This window comes from Salmo salar, chromosome 13 (assembly GCF_965601325.2).
Source record: "Salmo salar chromosome 13, fSalSal1, whole genome shotgun sequence".
NCBI lineage: Eukaryota > Metazoa > Chordata > Actinopteri > Salmoniformes > Salmonidae > Salmo > Salmo salar.
Window position 1 is genome coordinate 78,144,533 of NC_138303.1, and position 27,479 is coordinate 78,172,011.

General features: G+C 42.1%; 1 protein-coding gene across 2 annotated transcripts in view; it reads right to left on the reverse strand.

Moving 5' to 3' along the window:
• LOC106568000 (delta-sarcoglycan) overlaps window positions 1-27,479 on the reverse strand; it is a 338,771-nt gene that overhangs the window by 239,035 nt on the left and 72,257 nt on the right. Inside the window, exon 2 of one of the 2 annotated variants that reach the window (XM_082960348.1) lies at window positions 7,568-7,734. The exons of the other annotated variant lie outside the window; for it this stretch is intronic. The gene's annotated coding sequence lies outside the window, so the exon portion shown is untranslated. The remainder of the gene's footprint in view (window positions 1-7,567; window positions 7,735-27,479) is intronic. 2 annotated transcript variants of the gene reach the window in all.

A 27,479-nucleotide genomic window follows, 5' to 3' on the forward strand; every position in this document is an offset into this window, starting at 1 on the left:
TCTACACCAATTCATCATTGTTCACACCCTCTTAAGCCAGTCCCACCCATCTCCTTTAAGGATTCACATGAGGTCATGTGCTAAAGACTAAAAGTGGTAGTAGCCTACAATAAGGATAAATTCTGGGTAAACAGAAAGTGTCCAGATAAAAAGATGTAATAAATATTAGATGACGCTTACACAGATACACTTGTCTAAATTGATGGGTCATGTGAAAGAAATGCTATAACCCCTAGCCACATCCAGTGGTGGAAAAATAACTAAATTGTCATACTTGAGTAAAAGTATGAAACATTTAAAATTCCTTACATTAAACCAGACGGCACAATTGTATATATATTTTTTTTAATTGACGGACAGCCAGGGGCACAATGTACTTAAGTATCAAAAGTAAAAGTAAAAATATAAGCCATTTCAACTTCCTTATATTAAGCAAACGAGAAGGCACAATTGTATTATTTTTTATTGATGGATAGCCAGGGGCACACTCCAACACTCATACGTAATTTACAAACGAAGCATTTGTGTTTAGTGAGTCTGCCAGATCAGAGGCAGTATGGATGACCAGGGATGTTCTCTTGATAAGGCATTTCCAAGATAGCATAGCAGTCGGATGTCTGTTTTGTCATCTTGCCCCGTCCCGTGTATATATTGTTTTCTTCATATATATTTAGTATATTTTTTAAAATATTTTTAATCTCAATTTCCATCTACGGACTGAACATACTCTCCTGCAACCCGCCTCATCCAATGTGGTATGGATCTGCTATTTTTTTATTCTTTAGAACCAGAACCCCCTTCAGGGGCTAGCCAGCTAACTAGCTACTAGCTAGTACTCAGTTAGCCACTGTTAGCGGTCATCACCATTAACTCAGACATCTGCCAGCCTCAGCCCAGTCAATTCCTGCCAGTCTGCACAGCGCGATATCAACCCAGAGCATATTGGACTGCTTTTTCTCTACCACATCTCCGGATTCCTACCACAAGCTCTGAACCTTTACTCCAGATCATCGCAGCTAGCTAGCAAGCTAGCGAGTGGCCACTCTTGGCTAATGTCTCTGTCCCGAAGCAAGCACCAGTTAGCCTGGAGCTAGCCTCGAGCTAAGCCCATCTCCCGGCTAGCAGAAAAGATCCATCAGACAATTCCTGGGCTCCAATACCTCTTTTGCCAATTGGCCTGGACCCAATGCTGCCGACACGGAGCCCCCGCCAATCTATCATGTCTGGTCTGACGACGTAACCGTCCGAGGGGGTTTCAACAGGCTCTTCCGTTGCGACGTCCCCCTGAGGCCCATCTGCTAGCCTGCTAGCCCCGGCCTGCTAGCTGTCTGAATTGCTGTGCCTCCAGCAAGCCTAGCTAGTCACTAGACCCTATGATCACTCGGCTACACATGCCTCTCCTTAATGTCAATATGCCTTGTCTATTTGTTGTTTTGGTTAGTGATTTTTGTCTTATTTCACTGTAGAGCCTCCAGCCCTGCTCAATATGCCTTAGCTAGCCCTTTTGTTCCAACCCTCACACATGCGGTGACCTCACCTGGCTTAAATGGTGCCTCTAGAAACAAAACCTCTCTCATCGTCACTCAATGGCTAGGCTTACCTCCACTGTACTCACATCCTACCATACCCTTGTCTGTACATTATGCCTTGAATCTATTCTTCCGTGGCCAGAAATCTGCTCCTTTTACTCTCTGTTCCCGAACACACTAGACGACCAGTTCTTTTAGCCTTTAGTCGTACTCTTATCCTACTCCTCCTCTGTTCCTCTGGTGATGTAGAGGTTAACCCAGGCCCTGCAGCCCCCAGCATCACTCCCATTCCCCGGGCGCACTCATTTGTTGACTTCTGTAACCGTAAAAGCCTTGGTTTCATGCATGTTAACATTAGAAGCCTCCTCCCTAAGTTTGTTTTATTCACTGCTTTAGCACACTCCGCCAACCCGGATGTCCTAGCCGTGTCTGAATCCTGGCTTAGGAAGGCCACCAAAAATCCTGACATTTCCATCCCTAACTATAAAATGTTCCCACAAGATAGAACTGCCACAGGGGGCGGAGTTGCAATCTACTGCAGAGATAGCCTGCAGAGTTCTGTCATACTATCCAGGTCTGTGCCCAAACAATTCGAGCTTCTACTTTTAAAATCCACCTTTCCAGAAACAAGTCTCTCACCATTGCCACTTGTTATAGACCCCCTTCAGCCCCCAGCTGTGCCCTGGACACCATATGTGAATTGATTTCCCCCTCATCTATCTTCCGAGTTCGTACTGTTAGGTGACCTAAACTGGGACATGCTTAACACCCCGGCCGTCCTACAATCTAAGCTAGATGCCCTCAATCTCACACAAATTATCAAGGAACCTACCAGGTACAACCCTAAATCCGTAACCAGGGGCACCCTCTTCGATATCCTGGTCATCCTGACCATCTTGCCCTCTAAATACACCTCTGCTGTCTTCAACCAGGATCTCAGCGATCACTGCCTCGTTGCCTGCATGCGTAATGGGTCCGCGGTCAAACAACCAACCCTCATCACCATCAAACGCTCCCTAAAACACTTCAGCAAGCAAGCCTTTCTAATCGACCTGGCCCAGGAATCCTGGAAGGATATTGACCTCATTCCGTCAGTAGCGGATGCCTGGTTGCTCTTCAAAAGTGCCTTCATCTCCATCTTAAATAAGCATGCCAAATTCAAAAAATGTAGAACTAAGAACAGATATAGCCCTTCGATCACCCCAGACTTGACTGTCCTTGACCAGCACCACAACATCCTGTGGATTTTTGCATTAGCATCAAATAGCCCCCGCGATATGCAACTTTTCAGGGAAGTTAGGAACCAATATACACAGTCAGTTAGGAAAGCATAGGCTAGCATTTTCAAACAGAAATTTGCATCCTGTAGCACAAATTACAAAAGTTTTGGGACACTGTAAAGTCCATGGAAAATAAGAGCACCTCTTCCCAGCTGCCCACTGCACTGAGGCTAGGAAACACTGTCACCACCGATAAATCTACGATAATCGATAATTTCAAGAAGCATTTTTCTTCGGCTGGCCAGGCTTTCCACCTGGCTACCCCTACCCCGGCCAACATCTCAGCAGCCCCTGCAGCTACTTGCCCAAGCCCCCTTGCTTCTCCTTCACCCAAATCCAGACAGCAGATGTTCTGAAAGAGCTGCAAAATCTGGATCCCAACAAATCAGCTGGGCTAGACAATCTGCATCCTCTCTTTTTAAAATGACCTGCCGAAATTGTTGCAAATCCTATTACTAGCCTACTCTCTCGTTTGTATCGTCTGAGAACCCCAAAGTTTGGAAAGTTGCCTCAATCATCCGCCTCTCCAAAGGGGGAGACACTCTAGACCCAAACTGTTATAGACCTATATCCATCCTGCCCTGCCTTTCTAAAATCTTCTAAAGCTAAGTTAACAAACAGATCACCGACCATTTCGAATCCCACCGTACCTTCTCCACTATGCAATCTGGTTTCCGAGCTGGTCATGGGTGCACCTCAGCCATGGTCAAGGTCCTAAACAATATCATAACCGCCATCGATAAAAGACAGCACTGTGCAGCCGTCTTCATCGACCTGACCAAGGCTTTCAACTCTGTCAATCACTGCATTCTTATCGGCAGACTCAATAGCCTTGGCTTCTCAAATGACTGCCTCGCCAGGTTCACCAACTACTTCTCAGATAGAGTTCAGTGTGTCAAATCGGGGGGCATGTTGTCCGGACCTCTGGCAGTCTCTATGGGGGTGACACAGGGTTCAATTCCCCGGCCGACTCATTTCTCTGTATATATCAATGATGTCGCTCTTGCTGCTGGTGATTCCCTGATAGTTTTACTATGGAATTTGGCTGAATTGGATGAATGTTTTACCCATTAATTCTGTGTGGTTACAGGGTTAAACCAGAAACAACTCAAAGGGTTAATATTAGGTATTAATTCTGAGTGGTTAAGGTTTAGAGCTATCATTTGGGGAAGGCTTAAAACAATGGCTCTGCGCATTGTGAGTTTGAGCCCAGTGCTGTGCCATCATTATTAGATTTTTTGGAGGGTGAGCACCGATGAAGGCCTATATCGACGTCCTTCAGGACCTTTTTGAAACGTCTGAAATCGACAGCTCTTTCTTTTGACCAGCCTGGCTTTTTCATCAGCACCAAACAAAACTAAATGTGCAATCATAATGATACATGAGAAACTCAAAATTACCATCTTGGGTAAAGGTGAAGACCAAGAATGCAGAATGACTTTCATGAAGTGTATCCATAATGGGGGAAAAATCCCTTTATTATTGTGTACGCTCTAAATTCATATAATCCAAGGCTCTCCAGAGGGTGGTGCGGTCTGCCCAACGCATCACCAGGGGCAAACTACCTGCCCTCTAGGACACCTACAGCACCCAATGTCACAGGAAGGCCAAAAAGATCATCAAGGACATCAAGGACATCAACCAACCAAGCCACGGCCTGTTTACCCCACTATCATCCAGAAGGCGAGGTTAGTACAGGTGCATTGAAGCTGGGACCGAGAAACTGGAAAACAGCTTCTATCATTAGGCCATCAGCCTGTTAAATAGCTGGCTTCCACCCGGTTATGCAACCACGCACCTTAAAGGCTGCTGCCCTATATACATAGACTTGAAATCACTGGCCACTTTAATAATGGAACACTAGTTACTTTAATAATGCTTAAATAATGTGTACATACTACTTTACTCATCTCATATGTATGTGTATACTGTACTCTAATCTACTTTATTTTTTGTCAATGCCACTCCGACATTGCTCGATCTAATTATATATATTTCTTCAATTATTTTACTTTTAGATTTGTTTGTATTGTTGTGAATTGATCTCTCTGCACGGATACTACTGCACTGTTGGAGCTAGGAATACTGCTAAATATGTGTATGTGATCAATACAATTTGATTTGATTTGATCCTACGTTTTTTGATTCTCTGAACGGCATATTGTTAGAATTAACTGAATTCCATCTGGTTATTGGGACTGATATGAATTCCATTTTGGACATGCGGGACAAATCTAATACGACCAACTACAATCCACACGCAACCAAAGCTCTCCAGCGTACATAACATTAAGAACACCAGGTGAATCCAGTTGAAAGCTATGATCCCTTATTGATGTCACTGGCTAAATCCACTTCGATCGGTGTAGATGAAGGGGTGTAGATAAATTAAAGAAGGATTTTTAAGCCTTGAGACTATTGAGACATGGATTGTGTATGTGTGTCATTCAGAGGGTAAATGGGCAAGACAAAAGATTTAAGTGCCTTTGAATGGGGTATGGTAGTAGGTGCCAGGTGCACTGGTTTGAGTGTGTCAAGAACTGCAAAACTGCTGGGTTTTTCATGCCCAACAGTTTCAAGTGTGTATCAAAAATGGTTCACCACACAAAGGACATCCAGTCAACCTGACACATCTGTGAGAAGCATTGGAGTCAACGTGGGCCAGCATCCCTGTGGAACGCTTTCAACACCTTGTGGAGTCCATGCTCCAATGAATTGAGGCTCTTCTGAGGGTGAAAAGGGTGCAACTCAATATTACAAAGGTGTTCCTAATGTTTTGTACACTCAGTGTATACTCTGATTACAACCTTATTGATGCCTGGCGAGCAAATAATCCTAATTCAAAAGAGTACACTTTCTACTCAAACAGGCTTAAATCATTCTCACAAATCGATTTCATACTATTATCTACACCTCTATTTTCTTTAATAAAGAAAGTAGACATTTGACATATGAGCTTGTCTGACCACCATGATTACTACTGCTAATTTCAAATTTCAGAATCTCCTAAAAGAGCCAACAGATGGTGTTTCAACATTTCATTACTACAAAATCCTACATTCTGTGAACAATTTGAAATTGAACGAATTTAATTCATAACGATCAATAAAAATTCAATCGATGACACCCGGATTCTATGGACTGCCACCAAAGGTTTTATATTTTTTTAAATGCAACTGCATTTGCATCTGGGTTGATTAAATCATAATTAAAGTAGATATTGTTAACTGTGTTATAGCGTTCTCAACAAACACTCTTTTCAGACCAGGTATGTATTACTCTTTCGAAAGTCAAGACAGAACATAATTTATTGAAAAGAAAGAGAACAGAATTTGCCATCAATCGGGTAACACTCAACCATTACTTCCATGGTAATCATTTCAGTCGTTTACTGTCCAACAAGCTATGCAGTAATGATGAAGCTTTCCACCTTCTCCACTGCGATCCGTCAATGTGGATAGGGGGGTGCTCCCTCTGCTCAAATACTTTAATCGCACAGTGCAATTATGAAACACTGGCTATGTAAGGATGTACAGTGCCTTCGGAAGGTATTCAGACCCCTTGACCTTTTGTTACGTTACAGCCTTACTCTAAAATGGGTTAAATCGTTTTTTTCCCTCATCAATCTTCACATAATACCCCGTAATGAAAAAACAAAAACAAGTTTTTAGAAAGTTTTGCAAATTGAACTGAAACATGACATTTACATGAGTATTTAGACCCTTTACTCAGTACTTTGTTGAAGCAGCTTTGGCAGCAATTACAGCCTCGAGACTTCTTGGGTATGACACTACAAGCTTGGCACACCTGTATTTGGGGAGTTTCTCCCATTCTTCTCAGCAGATCCTCTCAAGCTCTGTCAGATTGGATGGGGATCATCGCTGCACAGCTATTTTCAGGTCTCTCCAGAGATGTTCGATCGGGTTCAAGTCCGGGCTCTGGCTGGGCCACTACAGGACATTCAGAGACTTGTCCTGAAGCCACTCCTGCGTTGTCTTGGCTGTGTGCTTAGGGTCGTTGTCCTGTTGGAAGGTAAACCTTTGCCCCAGTCTCCAGGTCCTGAGGGCTCTCAAGAAGGTTTTCATCAAGGATCTCTCTGTGCTTTGCTCCATTCAAGTTTCCCTCGATTCTGACTAGTCTCCCAGTCCCTGACGCTGAAAAACATCCCCACAACATGATGCTGCCACCACCATTCTTGACCGTAGGGATGGTGAGAGGGTACCTCCAGACGTGACGCTTGGCATTCAGGCCAAAGAGTTCAATCTTTGTTTCATCAGACCAGAGAATCTTGTTTCTCATGGTCAAATCAAATCAAATTGTATTGGTCACATACACTTGTTTAGCAGATGCTATTGCGGGTGTAGCGAAATGCTTGTTTTTCTAGCTCCAAAAGTGCAGTAATATCTAACAAGTAATATCTAACATTTTCACAACAATACACATAATGCACACACATTTTAAATAAAGGAAAGGAATTAAGAATATATAAATATTTGGACAAGTAATGTCGGAGCGGCATAGAGTAAAATACAGAAGAATTGAATACAGTATATACATATGAGATCGGTAGTGCAAAATATGTAAACATTATTAAAGTGACTAGTGTTCCAATTACCAAAGTTGCCAGTGAATTCAAGTCTCTGTGTATAGGGCAGCAGGCTCTAAGGTGCTAGTGATGGCTATTTAACAGTCTGATGGCCTTGAGATAGAAGCTGTTTTTCAGTCTCTCGGTCCTAGCTTTGATGCACCTGTACTGACCTCGCCTTCTGGATGATAGCGGGATGAACAGGCAGTGGCTCGGGTGGTTGTTGTCCCTGATGTTCTTTTTGGCCTTCCTGTGACATCGGGTGCTGTAGGTGTCTTGGAGGGCAGGTAGTTTGCCCCCGGTGATGTGTTGGGCAGATCGCACCACCTTCTGGAGAGCCCTGCGTTTGGCCAAGATAAGCAATGCAGTGCGACAAAAACAACAACACAGAGTTACACATGGGATAAACAAACATACAGTACAGTCAATAACACAATAGAAAAATATATATACGGGGGGTTCAGACCCAGGGCCCCAAGCTTAATGATGAGATTGGAGGGTACTATGGTGTTAAATGCAAAGCTATAAATGAACAGCATTCTTACATACGTCAGAAGTTTACATACACTTAGGTTGGAGTCATTAAAACTCGTTTTTCAACCACTCCACAAATTTCTTGTTAACAAACTATAGTCTTGGCAAGTCGGTTAGGACATCTACTTTGTGCATGACACAAGTACATTTTCCAGCAATTGTTTACACACAGATTATTTCACTTATAATTCACTGTATCACAATTCGAGTGTGGCAGATGTTAACAAACACTAAGTTGACTGTGCCTTTAAACAGCTTGGAAAATTCCATAAAATGATGTCATGGCTTTAGAAGCTTCTGATAGGCTAATTGACATCATTTGAGTCAATTGGAGGTGTACCTGTACCTGGATGTATTTCAAGGCCTACCTTCAAACTCAGTGCCTCTTTGCTTGACATCATGGGAAAATCAAAATAAATCAGTTAAGACCTCAGAAAATAAATTGTAGACCTCCACAAGTCTGGTTCATCCTTGGGAACAATTTCCAAACGCCTGATAGTACCACGTTCATCTGTACAAACAATAGTAGGCAAATATAAACACCATGGGACCACGCACCCGTCATACCACTCAGGAAGGAAACACTTTCTGTCTCCTAGAGATGAATGTACTTTGGAGTGAAAAGTGCAAATCAATCCCAGAACAACAGCAAAGGACCCTGTGAAGATGCTGGAGGAAACAGGTACAAAAGTATCTATATCCACAGTAAAATGAATCCTATATCGACATAACCTGAAAGGCCGCTCAGCAAGGAAGTGGGCACTGCTCCAAAACCACTATAAAAAAGCCAGACTACGGTTTGCAACTGCACATGGGGCCAAAGATTGTACTTTTTGGAGAAATGTCCTTTGGTCTGATGAATAAAAAATAGAACTGTTTGGCCATAATGACCATCGCTATGTTTGGAGGAAAAAGTGTGAGGCTTGCAAGCCAAAGAACACCATCACAATCGTGAAGCACGGGGGTGGCAGCATCATATTGTGGGGGTGCTTTGCTGCAGGAGGGACTGGTGCACTTCACAAAATAGATGGCTTCAAGAGGTAGGAAAATTATGTGGATATATTGAAGCAACAACTCAAGACATCGGTCAGGAAGTTAAAGCTTGGTCAGAAATGGGTCTTCCAAATGAACAATGACCCCAACCATACTTCCAAAGTTGTGGTTAAATGTCTGAAGGACAACAAAGTCAAGGTATTGGAGTGGCCATCACAAAGCCCTGACCTCAATCCTATAGAACATTTGTGGGCAGAACTGAAAAAGTGTGTGTGAGCAAGGAGGCCTACAAACCTGATTCAGATACACCAGCTCTGTCAGGAGGAATGGGCCAAAATTCACCCAATTTATTTTGGGAAGCTTGTGGAAGGCTACCCAAAACGTTTGACCCAAGTTAAACAATTTAAAGGCAATGCTACCAAATACTAATTGAGTGTATGTAAACTTCTGACCCACTGGGAATGTGATGAAAGAAATAAAAGCTGAAATATATCATTCTCTCTGCTATTATTCTGACATTTCACATTCTTAAAAATAAAGTGGTGATCCTAACTGACCTAAGACAGAGAATCTTTACTAGGATTAAATGTCAGGAATTGTGAAAAACTGAGTTTAAATGTATTCGGCTAAGGTGTATTTAAACTTCCAACTTCAACTGTAGATATTGCTCTAGTCCAGATGGGACAGGGCAGTGTGCAGTGCGATGGCGATTGCATCGTCTGTGATCTATTGGGGCGGTAAGCAAATTGAAGTGGGTCTATGATGTCAGGTAAGGTAGAGGTGATATGATCCTTGACTAGTCTCTCAATGCACTTCATGATGACAGAAGTTACTTCCGGTGCCGACAGAGATGGCCGCCTTGCTTCGCGTTCCTAGGAAACTATGCAGTATTTAGTTTTTTTCTGTGTTATTTCTTACATTGTTACCTCAGGAAATATTAGGTTTTATTACATACATTCGGGAGGAACTATTGGATATAAAAGCAACGTCAACTCACCAACATTACGACCAGGAATACGGCATTCCCGAAGCGGATCCTCTGATTGGCCCACCACCCAGGACAATGGATCGGATCCCCGCCGGCGACCCAAAACAACAGCTCCACAGAAGGGGCAGACGGAGCGGTCTTCTGGTCAGGCTCCGTAGACGGGCACATTGCGCACCGCTCCCGAGCATACTACTCGCCAATGTCCAGTCTCTTGACAACAAGGTAGGCGAAATCCGAGCAAGGGTTGCCTTCCAGAGAGACATCAGAGACTGTAACGTTCTTTGTTTCACGGAAACATGGCTCACTCAAGACACGCTATCAGAGTCAGTACAGTCACCTGGTTTCTTCACGCATCGCGCCGACAGAAACAAGCATCTCTCTGGTAAGAAGAAGGGCGGGGGTGTATGCCTTATGATTAACGAGACGTGGTGTGATCATAACAACATACAGGAACTCAAGTCCTTTTGTTCACCTGACTTAGAATTCCTCACAATCAAATGCCGACTGCATTATCTACCAAGAGAATTCTCGTCGATCACAATCACAGTCGTGTATATTCCCCCCCAAGCAGACACATCAATGGCCCTGAAAGAACTTCATTGGACTCGATGTTAACTGGAAACCACATATCCTGAGGCTGCATTTATTGTAGTTGGGGATTTTAACAAGGCTAATCTGAAAACAAGGCTCCCTAAATTCTATCAGAATATCGATTGCGCAACCCGGGCTGGCAAAACCCCGGATCATCGTTATTCTAACTTCCACGATGCATATAAGGCCATCCTCCACCCTCCTTTCTGAAAAACTGACCACGACTCCATTTTGTTGCTCCCAGCCTATAGACAGTAACTTAAACAGGAAACACCCGCGCTCAGGTCTGTTCAACGCTGGTCCGACCAATCGGATTCCACGCTTCAAGATTACTTCGATCACGTGGACTGGGATATGTTCCGCATAGCATCGAACAACAACATTGATGAATACGTTGATTCGGTCAGCGAGTTTACTAGCAAGTGCATCGGTGATGTTGTACCCACAGCATCTATTAAAACATTCCCCAACCAGAAACCGGGGATTGATGGCAGCATTCACGCAAAACTGAAAGCACGAACCACTGCTTTTAATCAGGGCAAGGTGACCAGAAACATGACCGAATACAAACAGTGTAGCTATTCCCTCCACAAGGCAATCAAACAAGCTAAGCGTCAGTATAGAGACAAAGTAGAGTCGCAATTCAACGGCTCAGACTCGAGAGGTATGTGGCAGGGTCTACAGTCAATCACGGACTACAAAAGAAAAACCAGCCCCATCGCGGACCACAATGTCTTGCTCCCAGCAAACTAAACAACTTCTTTGCTCGCTTTGAGGACAATACATTGCCACTAACACGGCCCGCTACCAAAACCTGCGGCCTCTCCTTCACTGCAGTCAACGTGAGTAAAACATTTAAACGTGTTAACCCTCGCAAGGCTCATGGCATCCCCAGCTGCATCCTCAGAGCATGCGCAGACCAGCTGGCTGGTTTGTTTACGGACATATTCAATCAATCCGTATACCAGTCTGCTGTTCCCACATGCTTCAAGAGGGCCACCATTGTTCTTGTTCCCAAGAAAGCTAAGGTAACTGAACTAAATGACTACCGCCCCGTAGCACTCACTTCCGTCATCATGAAGTGCTTTGACAGACTAGTCAAGGACCATATCACCTCCACCCTACCTGACACCCTAGACCCACACCAATTTGCTTACCGCCTCAATAGGTCCACAGACGACGCAATCGCAATCACACTGCACAATGCCCTAACCCATCTGGACAAGAGGAATACCTATGTAAGAATACTGTTCATTGACTACAGCTCAGCATTTAACACCATAGTACCCTCCAAACAGACCCTGGGTCTCGACCCCGCCCTGTGCAACTGGGTCCTGGACTTCCTGACGGGCCGCCCCCCCAGGTGGTGAGGGTAGGTAACAACATTTCCACCTCGCTGATCCTCAACACTGGGGCCCCACAAGGGTGCGTTCTCAGCCCTCTCCTGTAGTCCCTGTTCACCCACGACTGCATGGCCATGCACGCCTCCAACTCAATCATCAAGTTTGCAGACGACACTACAGTGGTAGGCTTGATTACCAACAATGACGAGACGGCCTACAGGGAGGAAGTGAGGACCCTCGGAGTGTGGTGTCAGGAAAATAACCTCACACTCAATGTGAACAAAACAAAGGAGGTGATCACGGACTTCAGGAAACAGCAGAGGGAGCAGCCCCTTATCCACATCGACAGGGCAGTAGTGGAGAGGGGGGAAAGTTTTAATAAGTTCCTCGGCGTACACATCACGGACAAACTGAAATGGTCCACCCACACAGACAGCGTGGTGAAGAAGGCGCAGCAGCGCCTCTTCAATCTCAGGAAGCTGAAGAAATTCGGCTTGTCACCAAAAAACACTCACAAACTTTTACAGATGCACAATCGAGAGCATTCTGTCGGGCAGTATCACCTCCTGGTACGGCAACTGCTCCACCCATAACCGTAAGGCTCTCCAGAGGGTAGTGAGGTCTGCACAACGCATCACCGGGGGCAAACTACCTGCCCTCCAGGACACCTACACCACCCGATGTCACATGAAGGCCAAAAAGATCATCAAGGACAACAACCACCCGAGCCACTGCCTGTTCACCCCGCTATCATCCAGAAGGCGAGGTCAGTACAGGTGCATCAAAGCGGGGACCGAGAGACTGAAAAACAGCTTCTATCTCAAGGCCATCAGACTGTTAAACAGCCATCACTAACATTGAGTGGCTGCTGCCAACATACTGACTCAACTCTAGCCACTTTAATAATGGAAAAATGTATGTAATAAATGTATCACTAGCCACTTTATATAATGTTTACATACCCTGCATTACTCATCTCATATGTATATATACTGTACTCTATACCATCTACTGCATCTTGCCTATGCCATTCGGCCATCACTCATTCATATATTTTTATGTACATATTCTTATTCATTCCTTTACACGTGTGTGTATAAGGTAGTTTTGAAATTGTTAGGTTAGATTACTTGTTAGATATTACTGCATGGTCGGAACTAGAAGCACAAGCATTTCGCTACACTCGCATTAACATCTGCTAACCATGTGTATGTGACAAATAAAATTTGATTTGAAGTGTGCTACGGGGCGATCGTCTTTTAGTTAAGTTATCTTTGCTTTCTTGGGTACAGGAACAATGGTGAACATCTTGAAGCTTAAACATTCCAGCCAGCTGATCTGCGCATGCTCTGAGGATGCGGCTATGGATGCCGACTAGGGTTAATGCTTAAATGTCTCACTCACGTAGCTGGCCAAATCGGTGCCACTGTGTTATCCTCAAAGTGGGCAAAAAAGGTTTTTAGCTTCTTCCGGAAGCAAAACGTTGGTGTCGACGACGTGGCTGATTTTCCCTTTGTAGTCCATGATTGTCTGTAGACCCTGCCACATACGTCTCGTGTCTGAGCCGTTGAATTGCGAATCCACTTTGTCTCTGTACTGACGTTTTGCCTGTTTGATTGCCTTACGGAGGGAATAACTACACTGTTTGTATTCAGCCATATTGACAGTCACCTTGCCATTGTTAAATGCGATGGTTCGCGATTTCAATTTTGCACGAATGCTGCCATCTATCCATGGTTTCTGGTTTTGGTAGGTTTTAATAGTCACAGTGGGTACAACATCTCCTATTCATTTCCTGATAAACTCAGTCACCGTATCCGTGTATTCGATGATATTATTGTCAGAGGTTACCCAGAATATATCCCAGTCCGCGTTATCAAACAATCTTTAAGCATGGATTCCAATTGGTCAGATCAGCGTTGAATAGTCCGTAGCACGGGTACTTCCTATTTGAGTTTCTACCTATAGGAAGGGAGGAGCAAAATGGAGTCGTGATCAGATTTGCCGAAGGGAGGGCAGGGGAACTCAAAGAGCTGAGTACCAGTGTTCCAATGTTTTGTCAGAGCGAGTGCTACAGTCAATGTGTTGGTAGAACTTCGGTAGCGTTTTCCTCAGATTATCTTTGTTAAAATCCCAGGCTATAATAACTGCAGCCTCAGGATATGAGGTTTCCAGTTTGCATAGAGTCCAATGTAGTTCTTTGAAGGCCGTCGTGGTATCGGCTTGATGGGAAATATACAAGGCTGTGACTGTTACTGAAGATAATTCTCTTGGGAGGTAATATGGATGGCATTTGATTGTGAGTTATTCTCGGTCGGGTGAAAAAAAGGACTTGAGATTCTGTATGTTATCACAATCACACCATGAGTAGTTAATCATGAAACATGAGTTGGACTAGGAGACCACTCCGAATACCTCTTCTCCGCCAGCGGTGTTTCGGATCAGCTTCTGGAATCAAATCAACTGCCCTGGGGGGGTACGAACAAAGGATCCAATTAAGGAAAGTTGTATTCTTGGTCCTAATGCTGGTAATGCTGGTGAGTTACCGCCACTCTGATAACAACATTTCTTACCGGTTTTATGTGATAACACAAAAAAACGTCTGGGCTAATAATGTAAGAAATAACACATAAGAAATAAATGCTGCCCTATCTTTCGGCACCATTAAATATTCTGAGAGTCCTTTAGGTGCCTTTTGGCAAACTCCAAGTGGGCTGTCATGTGCCTTTTACTGAGGACTGGCTTCGTCTGGCCACTCGAGCATAAACCTCAAGCCTGATTAGTGGAGGGCTGCAGAGATGGTTGTCCTTCTGGAAGGTTCTCCCATCTCCACAGAGGAACTCTGGAGCTCTGTCAGAATGACCATCGGGTTCTTGGTCTCCTCCCTGACCAAGACCCTTCTCCCCCGATTGCTCAGTTTGGCCTGGCGGCCAGCTCTAGGATGAGTTCCAAACTTCTTCCATTTAAGAATGATGGAGGCCACTGTGTTCTTGGGGACCTTCAATGCTGCAGAAATGTTTTGGTACCCTTCCCCAGATCTGTGCCTCGACACAATCCTGTCTCGAAGCTCTACAGACAATTCCTTCGACCTCATGGCTTGGTTTTTGCTCTGTAACGCATGGTCTGTGGGACCTAATATAGACGAGTGTGCCTTTCCAAATCATGTCTAATCAATTGAATTTACCACAGATGGACTTCAATCAAGTTGTAGAAACATCTCAAGGATGATCAATTGAAACAGGATGCACCTGAGCTCAATTTCGAGTCTCATAGCAATGGGTCTGAATACTTATATAAATAAGGTATTTCTATTTTGCAAAACAATTATAAAACCTGTTTTTGCTTTGTCATTACGGGGTACTGTGTGTAGATTGATGAGGAAAACATTTTATTTAATCAATTTTAGAGTAAGGCTGTAATGTAACAAAATGTGGGAAAAGGGAAGGGGTCTGAATACTTTCCGAATGCAATGTATAGCAACTATTGAATCTGTAACAGGGAAATTACTATCAGAATTCAAATGAATCAATCAAAGATTCTCCCACTTCTAAAAAGAACTGCTCACCTCTGATTGTAAATCCACACAAAGCCAGCCTTTCTAAAATAATTAAGAACTCCTCTTCTCTTAACAAAGGAAGCCACCTCACTGGGAGACCAAATCTCTCTCAATTAACTCAAAATGGCATTGGATAGCATGAATAAAGGCAAATCACCTGGATGTGACAGTATTCCTTCCAACAAGGTCCATTTAACATTTAGGAATCAATTAGGTCCACCATTGCTCAAAATGATTATCTAGCAATAAATCAGATAAAGTCTGAACTGTGCGATGTAGTAGGGAGTTGTAGTTTCCAACAGGCCAATATTCAATATAGGTTGCAAGATCGAATCCCTGAGCTGACAAGGTAAAAAACTGTCGCTCTGCCCCTGAACAAGGCAGTTAACCCACTGTTCCTAGGCCATCATTGAAAATAAACATTTGTTCTTAACTGACTTGCATAGTTAAATAAAGGTAAATAAAAAAAAATTAAAAATCGTTTAGCACAGAAAGTAATTAACTACAATGATCAGAAGTCATTGCACGCCTACTTCTCCGGTCTGTGTTTCTTTTATATCTGCTACATAAAAGAGACAGAAGAATGCACGATTGAGAGCAGTTTATTTGCGGGGTATCTATACCTGAAAATACATGTTCTAAGTTATTGATAGTTGGTATTCAGCAATCATAAAAGTATGTCTTATTTACTTTGAAGAACTACAAAAATAGCGATTTTGTCAGACAGGATAGGCAGCAGCACTTAAGAGTTGAGATGATGACTTGGAATTAAATAATAAAGTCATCAAATAAAACAAATGTAATGTACACGACAACTGAAATATTTTATTAAAGTAAAATAATGTTAATAAGTGATAATCAGTAATGGACAGTTGCTACCATCATGGGACTTTGATTAATTATTTTATTCTGTGTTACAGCTTTCAACCCACATAATACATAGTGCATTTAACCCCATTTTAGGTTTATTTGCATTTCTTTGATCGTTTTTACGTACCTATAACCCCACCTTAAAAAAAAATTACTAAAAAACCTAAGAAATGAAGTAACCCAAAAGATTATTATTGAATTATATTGGCTAATGTAGCCTATACTGTAGGCTATTTTAATGGAGTCACCTCAGTTTTCATTTGAATCATATTTTTATCATTCACTTGTTTGTAACAATTACAAAGACATTGGCGACTTTGTATTTGAAGTCAAGTACATTGTGAAGTTATCTTTGGTCACAGAGAGATAGATAAACATCTTGATTCTATGTTTAGCGGATATCTTCTATGAATAAAGTGACTGGGTAGGGAAAAATGCAGTTGTAAATAATGAACATTTGAAGTGCAACTTTGTTAATGATGATTTTGGGAAACAGCTCAGAGACTTAACAATGCTCCTATGAAGGTAGCCTTAAAATACTTTTGAGAAACTGGGCCTTGATTGTTTAGCAACAAAACGAAAATGGACGCAACTATGGGGCAAAAAAGATGGGGTTGGCATGGACTGTTGACAATATGTAAACTATAACAAAGATATAATGCAACAGGTTCAAAGAGTTTACTGAGTTACAGTTCATAGAAGGAAATCAGTAAATTGAAATAAATTCATTAGGCCCTAATTTATGGATTTCACATAACTGGGCAGGGGTGCAGCCATGGGTGGGCCTGGGATGGCATAGGCCCACCCACTGGGGAGCCAGGTCCAGCCAATCAGAATGAGTTTTTCCACACAAAAGGGCTTTATTACAGACAGAAATACTCCTCAGCAATAGTTATCTCTCAAATACATTGTTACAGTTGTTAGTTAGCTAGCGAGTTTTTGACATATTAGCAAAGACATGAAATCGTTCAAGACATGGTATCAATAACAAAATACAACAATGACAAGCTTCTTGTCATTGTTGCAAGCTATCTGACTGTTCAGAATCATAACAACGCACAGCTTGACATTTTTGTGAGTTGTCAGCCAACCTGTTTATACAGCAGCATAGTACTTAGATAGTGGTGTTTATGACCATGACCCAAAGCTGCACTAACAAGGCGATTTCTTTATGGTCACATTTTAATTGGAATTAATCGATTAATTCAAATATTTTCTAGTCATAAATGCATGTTTTGCGATACGATATGTATTCACCCGCTAGATTAGGTGTTAGGCTTTCTGCAGCATGACTGCTTATCTTTCCCCGGTGGTAAATAGTGCGATGTGTTTTCTATATTTTTTTTCAGCCTTAGGAAGGAGGAAATAAGCATGTTCAACCAGAGCAAGCACATTGTAATTTAAATAACAGTAAACCTGATTTCATTTTGGTCACATTTTACTTGGAATCTATTGAACAAATCATTTATTTCCCAAAATATTTTCTTGGAGAATTTTGCATCCTGTATGGAAAGTATTGGTTACAAAAGTAAATAGAAACTTTGAAGGTTCAAAACTAGAATTGCTCCAAGGCGCATTGTATACAAAAAAAATGTAGTGAACCCTTTGTGGAAGGGTTCTATATAGAACCCAAAAGAGTTCTACCTGGAAACAAAAAGGTACTACCTGGAACCAAAAAGGGTTTTCCTATGGGGGCAGCCCAAAAACCTGTTAAGGTCCTAGATAACACCTTTTTTTCTAAAAGTGCAGTAGATCTAAATTCCCAATCTGGCCTTCATACCATCATGTAATAATCCACCTAATAATCCCCAGTTTACAATTGGCTCATACATCCCACCTCCTCTTCCCTGTAACTATTCCCCAGGTCGTTGCTGTAAATGAGAATGTGTTATCAGTTAACTTACCTGGTACAATAAGGGCTAAATAAAAAAATAAAAAAATCTGAGTATACATTGTGTCTGAGCAATGAAGACCATGGAAAATATATTACATTTTTGATGAATCCAGGGGATTGTAGTCAACTCTACTGTACTATTACTAATAAATTAGACTCATTTTACTAGACAGAGTAATGCATTAAACCTGTGGATATGAACAGTTTAGACTCTCATTTTCTCTACAGTTGGGATTGTTCCAGTGATGTTCAAAGACGCAACTTCACCCTCAGAGAAAGACAAGAACAAAGACGGGATGCTGTGACAGTAAACAACAACAACAACTTCTTAGCTTATCGTATAGCTTTAGCTCTGCTATCTGACTTGACGATGATTGAAGATTATTGATGGACAGGGGAATAGATAAGATTAAACAGCTTCAATGGAATAACTAAGACAGAACACATGAATGACTGTCAACAAACTGCATGTTCAGGAATTCTCTGTCAAAACGAAGATGTTTGGCACTCTAAACCAAATATGAAATGTAATATGATGATTGGTAGAAGCCTGAGCTCGAGGAACAGTAAGAGGATTTTCTGAGAGCATTTTATCTCTTAATTAATGGATGCTTATCAGACTGGTACCGAAGCAACAAACACAATTGTTGTTTAAAATGTATTTTTCTAAGCTCAAATAAGACAGAGAAAAATGTGCTACGTATAAAGAGATAACATTGTACCTCAGACATTTCATTGGGTATCATCTATATCCGCAGTTACTGGAATAAGTAATACATGCATGTATGCACATATGCCATAACATACTCTATTCACAAATTGCTCAGTTTGCTCAAGTTGCTCAGTTTCCACATCATTCATTACAAGATTCAGGTGCGGTTTAGCGTTTAGTGAATGATTTGTCACAAATACAATGCTTTTAGTTTTTGAAATATTTAGGACTAACTTATTCCTTGCCACCCATTCTGAAGCTAACTGAAGCTCTTTGTGAAGTGTTGCAGTCATTTCAGTCGCTGTGGTAGCTGACGTAAATAGTGTTGAGTCATCCGCATACATAGACACACTGGCTTTGCAAAAACCATGTCATTAGTAAAGATTTAAAAAAGTAAGGGGCCTAGACAGCTACCCTGGGAAATTCCTGATTCTACCTGGATTTTGTTGTAGAGGCTTCCATTAAAGAACACCCTCTGTGTTCTGTTAGACAGGTAACTCTTTATCCACAATATAGCAGGGGGTGTAAAGCCATAACACATATGTTTTTCCAGCAACAGGCTATAATCGATAATGTCAAAAGCTGCACTTAATAAAGCCCCACACATATCAGCGCCCACAATCTTTTTATCATCGATTTCTCTCTGCAAATCATCAGTATTTTATGTAAGTGTTCTGCTTGTTGAATGTCCTTACCTATAAGTGTGCTAAAAGTCTGTTGTCGGCCTCCCGAGTGTGCCACTAGAGATTCTGGGTTTGAGTCCAGGCTCTGTCGCCGCCGACTGCGACCGGGAGGCCCATGGGGCGGCGCACAATTGGCCCAGCGTTGTCCGGGTTAGGGGAGGGTTTGGCCAGCAGGGTTATCCTTGTCTCATCGCGCACTAGTGACTCCTGTGGCGGGCCGGGGCAGTGCACGCTGACACGGTCGCCAGGTGTACGGTGTTTCCTCCGACACATTGGTGCGGCTGGCTTCGGGTTGGATGGGCATTGTCAAGAAGCAGTGCGGCTTGGTTGGGTTATGTTTCGGAGGATGCATGGCTCTCAACAATCGCCTCTCCTGAGTCCGTACGGGAGTTGCAGCGATGACACAAGACTGTAACTACTACCAATTGGATACTATGAAATTGGGGTGAAAAAAGGGGTGAAAATACAAACAAAAAAAAGTCTGTTGTCAATTTGTTTACTGTAAAATAGCATTGTATCTGGTCAAACCCAATTTTTTCCAAAAGTTTACTAAGGGTTGGTAGCTGATTGGTCGGCTATTTGAGCCAGTAAAGGGGGCTTTACTATTCTTAGGTCGGGGAATAACTTTTGCTTCCCTCCTGGTTCTGAGGGCACACACTTTCTAGCATGCTTAAATTGAAGATATGGCAAATAGGAGTGGCAATATAGGAGTACACTGGGCCAGAACCTGAGTGAGGGCAGGGCTGGTGGTGCCACAATCCTGCCATTAAACATTTTACTCTCAAATATTGATTATATATAGAAGCAGGATTTTCTCTCTTTTTCTATCCAGGTATGCACTTCTGTAGGCTCCAGAGTCCTGTATACACTCTCCTACACTCTCCTATGGTGCAACATAAATCATCCCTGCTTGAAAATTAAAGCACTAAATAGAGAAATACACTGAGCATCATAGCTTTCCCCTGGATTCACTTGGTCAGTCTATGTCATGGAGAGAGCAGGTGTTCTCAATGTTTTGTATATTCAGTGTATATACAAGTTTCAAGTTTTATTGTCACATGGACTAGTACAGTGAAATGCCTTTCTTGTTCGCTCTTTCACAACAATGCAGTAGAACAATAAAACAAATATTACAAAGTCAAGTAGAACAAAAACACACAATAAATACAAATAAGAAGAACACGAGAAAGTAACTAAGCTATATACAGGGGCAGTTCCAGGGTCAGTGCCCAGACCATATTTAATATGTGCAGGGATACTGGAGAGTTAGGGTTAGATGCGTATAGTTGTAAGATGGCCTAGTGGTTAAGAGCGTTTGGCCAGTAATTGAAAGGTTGCTTATTCGAGTCCCCAAGCCGACTAGGTGAAAAATCTGTTAATGTGCCGTTGAGCAAGGCATATAATCCTAATTGCTCCTGTAAATTGCTCTGGATAAGAGCATCGGCTAAATTACAAAAATGGTGAGGTGACTAGACATCAGGATATATGAATGGAGTGTCAGTGTGTAGAGTGAGACAGATAGTCTGTGTAGATATTTAGCAGTCTTGTGGCTTGGGGATGGAAGCTGTTCAGAAGCCTGTTGGTGTCACACGTGATGCTGCGGAAAAGAGACAACATTCTATGGCTTGTGTGGCTGGAGTCTTTAACAATTTCCTGGGCCTTCCTATCGCACCACCTGATATAGAGGTCCTCGATGGCAGGGAGCTTGGCCCCAGTGATGTACTGGGCTGTCCGCACCACCCTCTGTAGCGCCATGCGATCGAGGGCGGTGCAGTTGCCATACCAAGCAGTGATGCAGCCTGTCAAGATGCTCTCAATGGTGCAGATGTATACTGTATATGGACAGAGTATCCCTATTGTAGTCTAGAAATTATTGTGGCAGCTCTACGTGGTCCATATTAGGACATCATCAGAGTCACATGGACTTGAATACCGAATAAACCCAATCTGTATAGTGGACACTTCCTTATGTGTAATCATTAATAATATACTGTCAAATAGATTGTGGGTGGTACCATCCTATCAATATTGACATGTCATGGAAATGTTTTAATTGAACTGAGTCCCAAACCTGCTGAACGAAACTTAAAGTTCAAATATACAGTTGAAGTCGGAAGTTACCATACACCTTAGCCAAATACATTTAAACTCAGTTGAAAAAAAAATCAGACATTTAATTCTAATAAAAATTCCTTGTCTTAGGTCATTAGGATCAACACTTTATTTTAAGAATGTGAAATGTCAGAATAATAGTAGAGAGAATTATTTATTTCAGCTTGTATTTCTTTCATCACATTCCCAGTGGGCCAGAAGTTTACATACACTCAATTAGTATTTGGTAGCATTGCCTTTAAATTGTTTAACTTTGGTCAAACATTTCGGGTAGCCTTCCACAAGCTTCCCACAATAAGTTGGGTGAATTTTGACCTATTCCTCCTGACAGAGCTGGTGTAACTGAGTCAGGTTTGTAGGCCTCCTTGCTCGCACACGCTTTTTCAGTTCTGCCCATCAAATGTTCTATAGGGTTGAGGTCAGGGTTTTGTTGTGGCCACTCAAATAGCTTGACTTTGTTGCCCTTAAGCCATTTTGCCACAACTTTGGAAGTATGCTAGTGGTCATTGTCTATTTGGAAGACCCATTTCTGACCAAGCTTTAACTTCCTGACTGATGTCTTGAGATGTTGCTTCAATATATCCACATAATTTTCCTACCTCATGATGCCATCTATTTTGTGAAGTGCACCAGTCCCTCCTGCAGCAAAGCACCCCCACAACATGATGTTGCCACCTCCGTGCTTCACGGTTGCGATGGTGTTCTTCAGCTTGCAAGCCTCCCCCTTTTTCCTCCAAACATAACGATGGTCATTATGGCCAAAGTATGATCTTTGTCCCCATGTGCAGTTGCAAACCGTAGTCTGGCTTTTTTATAGCGGTTTTGGAGCAGTGGCTTCTTTCTTGCTGAGCAGCCTTTCAGGTTATGTCGATATAGGACTCGTTTTACTGTGGATATAGATACTTTTGTACCTGTTTCCTCCAGCATCTTCACAAGGTCCTTTGCTGTTGTTCTGGGATTGGTTTGCACTTTACCGCACCAAAGTACGTTCATCTCTAGGAGACAGAACGCGTTTAATTTCTGAGTGGTATGACGGTTGTGTGGTCCCATGGTGTTTATATTTTCTTACAATTGTTTGTGCAGATGAACATGGTACCTTCAGGCGTTTGGAAATTGCTCCCAAGGATGAACCAGTCTACAATTTATTTTCTCAGGTCTTGGCTGATTTCTTTTGATTTTCCCATGATGTCAAGCAAAGAGGCACTGACTTTGAAGGTAGGCCTTGAAATACATCCACAGGTACACCTCCAATTGACTCAAATTATGTCAATTAGCCTATCAGCTATTAGCTGTTTAACCTGTTAGGGCTAGGGGGCAGTATTGACACGGCCGGATAAAAAAACGTACCCGATTTAATCTGGTTACTACTCCTGCCCAGTAACTAGAATATGCATATAATTATTGGCTTTGGATAGAAAACAACCTAAAGTTTCTAAAACTGTTTGAATGGTGTCTGTGAGTATAACAGAACTCATATGGCAGGAAGTGGCCTGTCGGACAAGTTGTTGTTGATCTTGGCTCTTTTTATTGAAGACTGAGGATCTTTGCTGTAACGTGACACTTCCTACGGCTCCCATAGGCTCTCAGAGACCGGGAAAAAGCTGAATGATATCGAGGCAGCCTCTGGCTGAAACACATTATTGCGTTTGGCAAGTGGCCGATCAGAGGACAATGGGCTTAGGCACGTGCACGAGTCGACCCCGTGCTTTATATTCTTTCCTCTTTTTACCTAAACGCAGATTCCCGGTCGGAATATTATCGCTTTTTTACGAGAAAAATGGCATAAAAATTGATTTTAAACAGCGGTTGACATGCTTCGAAGAACGGTAATGGAATATTTAGAAATCTTTTGTCACGAATTGACAAATTTGGCTCGTCACCCTTATTTACCCTTTCGGATAGTGTCTTGAACGCACGAACAAAACGCCGCTATTTGGATATAACAATGGATTATTTTGGACCAAACCAACATTTGTAATTGAAGTAGAAGTCCTGGGAGTGCATTCTGACGAAGAACAGCAAAGGTAATAACATTTTTCTTATAGTAAATCAGACTTTGGTGAGTGCTAAACTTGCTGGGTGTCTAAATAGCTAGCCCTGTGATGCCGGGCTATCTACTGAGAATATTGCAAAATGTGCTTTCACCGAAAAGCTATTTTAAAATCGGACATAGCGAGTGCATAGAGGAGTTCTGTATCTATAATTCTTAAAATAATTGTTATGTTTTTTGTGAACGTTTATCGTGAGTAATTTAGTAAATTCACCGGAAGTTTGCGGGGGGGTATGCTAGTTCTGAACGTCACATGCTAATGTAAAAAGCTGTTTTTTGATATAAATATGAACTTGATTGAACAAAACATGCATGTATTGTATAACATAATGTCCTAGGGTTGTCATCTGATGAAGATCATCAAAGGTTAGTGCTGCATTTAGCTGTGGTTTGGGTTTATGTGACATTATATGCTAGCTGATTATTTCTGGCTGGGTACTCTGCTGACATAATCTAATGTTTTGCTTTCGTTGTAAAGCCTTTTTGAAATCGGACAGTGTGGTTAGATTAACGAGAGTCTTGTCTTTAAAATGGTGTAAAATAGTCATATGTTTGAAAAATTGAAGTTTTTGCATTTTTGAGGTATTTGAATATCGTGCCACGGGATTACACTGGCTGTTGAGTAGGTGGGACGCAAGTGTCCCACCTAGCCCATAGAGGTTAAAGGCACATTCAACTTAATGTATGTAAACTTCTGACCCACTGGAATTGTGAGGAATTAGATGTCCTAACCGACTTGCCAAAACTATAGTATGTTAACAAAAAATGTGTGGAGTGGTTGAAAAACGAGTTTCAATGACTCCAACCGAAGTGTATGTAAACTTCCGACTTCTCAAAGAACCACATCAAAATGTATCCCCTTTCCCCCCTATACCAAAGTTATCATCATACATTTAATTGGGGTGCTAAAGGGATGAGGCTCCCTAGTGGGTTGTGGCGTGAACCGTGTTCTGACTGTTTTATCTGAAAGTAGAGCCTGCATGAGATGGAAGGCCCTCTGTAGACTGGTAACCATGGGAGACCACAGTCAAAAAGGAATTTCCTTATCACCTCACTGTTTATTTAAAGCAGGCTATAAGATAATTCCCCCTAGCAAAAAATGACATTATTTAGCATTTGTAAGGGCAGCACCAGCAGATAGGGCTCTCTTATCTATGTCCTGCACCTTATTAGACATAACCTATTATTAAATTACTTTTCTGCCAAGCATTTTAAATAAATTGCAAATCCTGTTTTTTTCTAGCTCCATATATTCATAACTTTGGTGAGTGCTCTCTCCAGTGAGAAATGGACTAGACAATGCAAAAAATATATATTTAGAAGTATGCGACTGCTACAACAAGTCTGCTTACTTTGAGTTCACAAATGTATTGTCAAACACCGCGAGCAAGCAGTCCATGATTAACATGTCAAATTGAACATCAACAGCTAAATAAATAAAACCAGATAACTTGATAAAAATCTCCATAAAACAATCAAGATGAGCTGACAATGTGCATACTACATGACATACTATGTGACTGTATGTGCAGTTCATTCGCCATCAATAAGCATTGTGGTCAAGAGGCTGTGTTTGATGTAGTACAACATGAGATATAGAGACAGAGCTTTGACAGGGCTCCAGCCTCCTGCCACTGATGATATATTTTGATGCTAAGAAATTATGTTAGATATCAGTCACATCAACAGCCGAAAGGGAACAGGCAGATAGCTATGAGCTCCTTTCATCTCCAGACTCATTGTCCTTTGTTAAAAAGGAGTGATCCTACAACCTATCCATTCAAATGAAAAGAGTGTACAAAGCAGGCCTTCCTTACACAAAATTGCAGTTTGAAATCATTCAGAAAAACACTTTCATTTGTCAACAATGCTACAGTACAACTCATCATACTTGAAGAGATTGTCAACAAACACGAGGAATTCATGTATTACAGCTGTATGAAGGCATTTCGCTAAATACCCCAGACAGTGAATACACCGAAATGATCCATATTTATTTAATTATACCTTGTCATCTGGGATCATGAATGTTTTGACAAAGAAGTGGTCGAATAACAAACATGCTGTAAACTCCCAGAAAATATGTATGAGATAGGTGGTGTTTAAGTTGAAGTACTATTCAAAAATGTAAAACAGTTGAAAATAATGCATTTTACACAAAATACATTTTGGAATTTAAATAAATCATAATTTGAAAAGTCTATTGGGCCTAGGTCTATTGAGGTTCTAGTTCACAAATGAAGGACCACAGGTTGAAAAATGAGGGTAATAAAGATTGCCTCAATGTAAGCCAAGTCTGCAATCACTGCTTCCAACTGGGTCTAATGCTCGTGCATGATCCCAGGTGACAAGATAAAATTAAATAAACACGGAGATAAGTATTGACGGGGCCAAAACTAAAATATCCCAAGCCCCTCGTAATGCTTCTGAAAACAGCATACTATTCCAGAACATAATGACCCTTGAAGGAACCCTTCTGTGAGCCAGTAGCTAAATCCAGCAGGCGAAATGTGCGCTGACACTGACAGAGTGGGACAGGTGGCGGAGGCTGGAATAGATGCCATGGCTGATTGATAAAGAGCTAAGGTGTTGCCGGGTTGGCACTCAGTCACTGATGCTCTCTGTGGCCTCTGCCCGGAGCGAGGGGGCATGGCCAGGTCACAGTACCTCTTTCGACTACCACAACACTCATCCCAAACACTCATTGCCAGCCTCCACTTTCATCCACCAGACAAGTGCTCGTGGCAAGCTTTTCTTGTGGTCCTGCGGGTAGGATGGTGTTTGCCACGGTTACAGCTAATAGAGTTCTGGGTACGTGAATGGTCAGTGGGTCAGCTTGTCTGGTCGCTCTCCGGTAATCTGTGGGGCAGCAGGTAGTTTAGAGGTTAAGCACATTGGGCCAGTAACTGCAAGGTCACTGTTTAGAATCCCTGAGACAACTAGGTGAAAAATATGTCAATGTGCCCTTTATCAATTAACCCTAATTGCTAATGTAAGTTACTCTGGATAAGAGCGTCTGCTAAAATGTACAGTTGAAGTCGGAAGTTTACATACACTTATGTTGGAGTCATTAAAACTCATTTTTCAACCACTCCACAAATGTCTTGTAAACAAACTATAGTTTTGCAAGTCGGTTAGGACATCTACTGTGCATAACACAAGTCATTTTTCCAACAACTGTTTACGGACAGATTACTTCCTTATAAATCACTGTATCACAATTCCAGTGGGTCAGAAGTTTACATACACTAATTTGACTGTGCCTTTAATCAGCTTGGAACATTCCAGAAAATGATGTCATGGCTTTAGAAGCTTCTGATAGGCTAATTGACATCATTTGAGTCAATTGGAGGTGTACCTGTGGATGTGTTTCAAGGCCTACCTTCAAACTCAGTGCCTCTTTGCTTGACATCATGGGAAAATCAAAAGAAATCAGTCAAGACCTCAGAAACAAAATTGTAGACCTCCACAAGTCTGGTTCATCCTTGAGAGCAATTTCCAAATGCCTGAAAGTACCACGTTCATCTGTACAAACAATAGTACGCAAGTATAAACACCATGGGACCAAGCAGCCATCATACCGCTCAGAAATTAAACGGGTTCTGTCTCCTATGAATGAACGTACTTTGATGCGATGAACGTACTTTGGTGCGAAAAGTGCAAATCAATCCCAGAACAACAGCAAAGGACCCTGTGAAGATGCTGGAGTAGTAAAACGAGTCCTAGATCGAAATAACCTGAAAGGCCACTCAGCAAGTA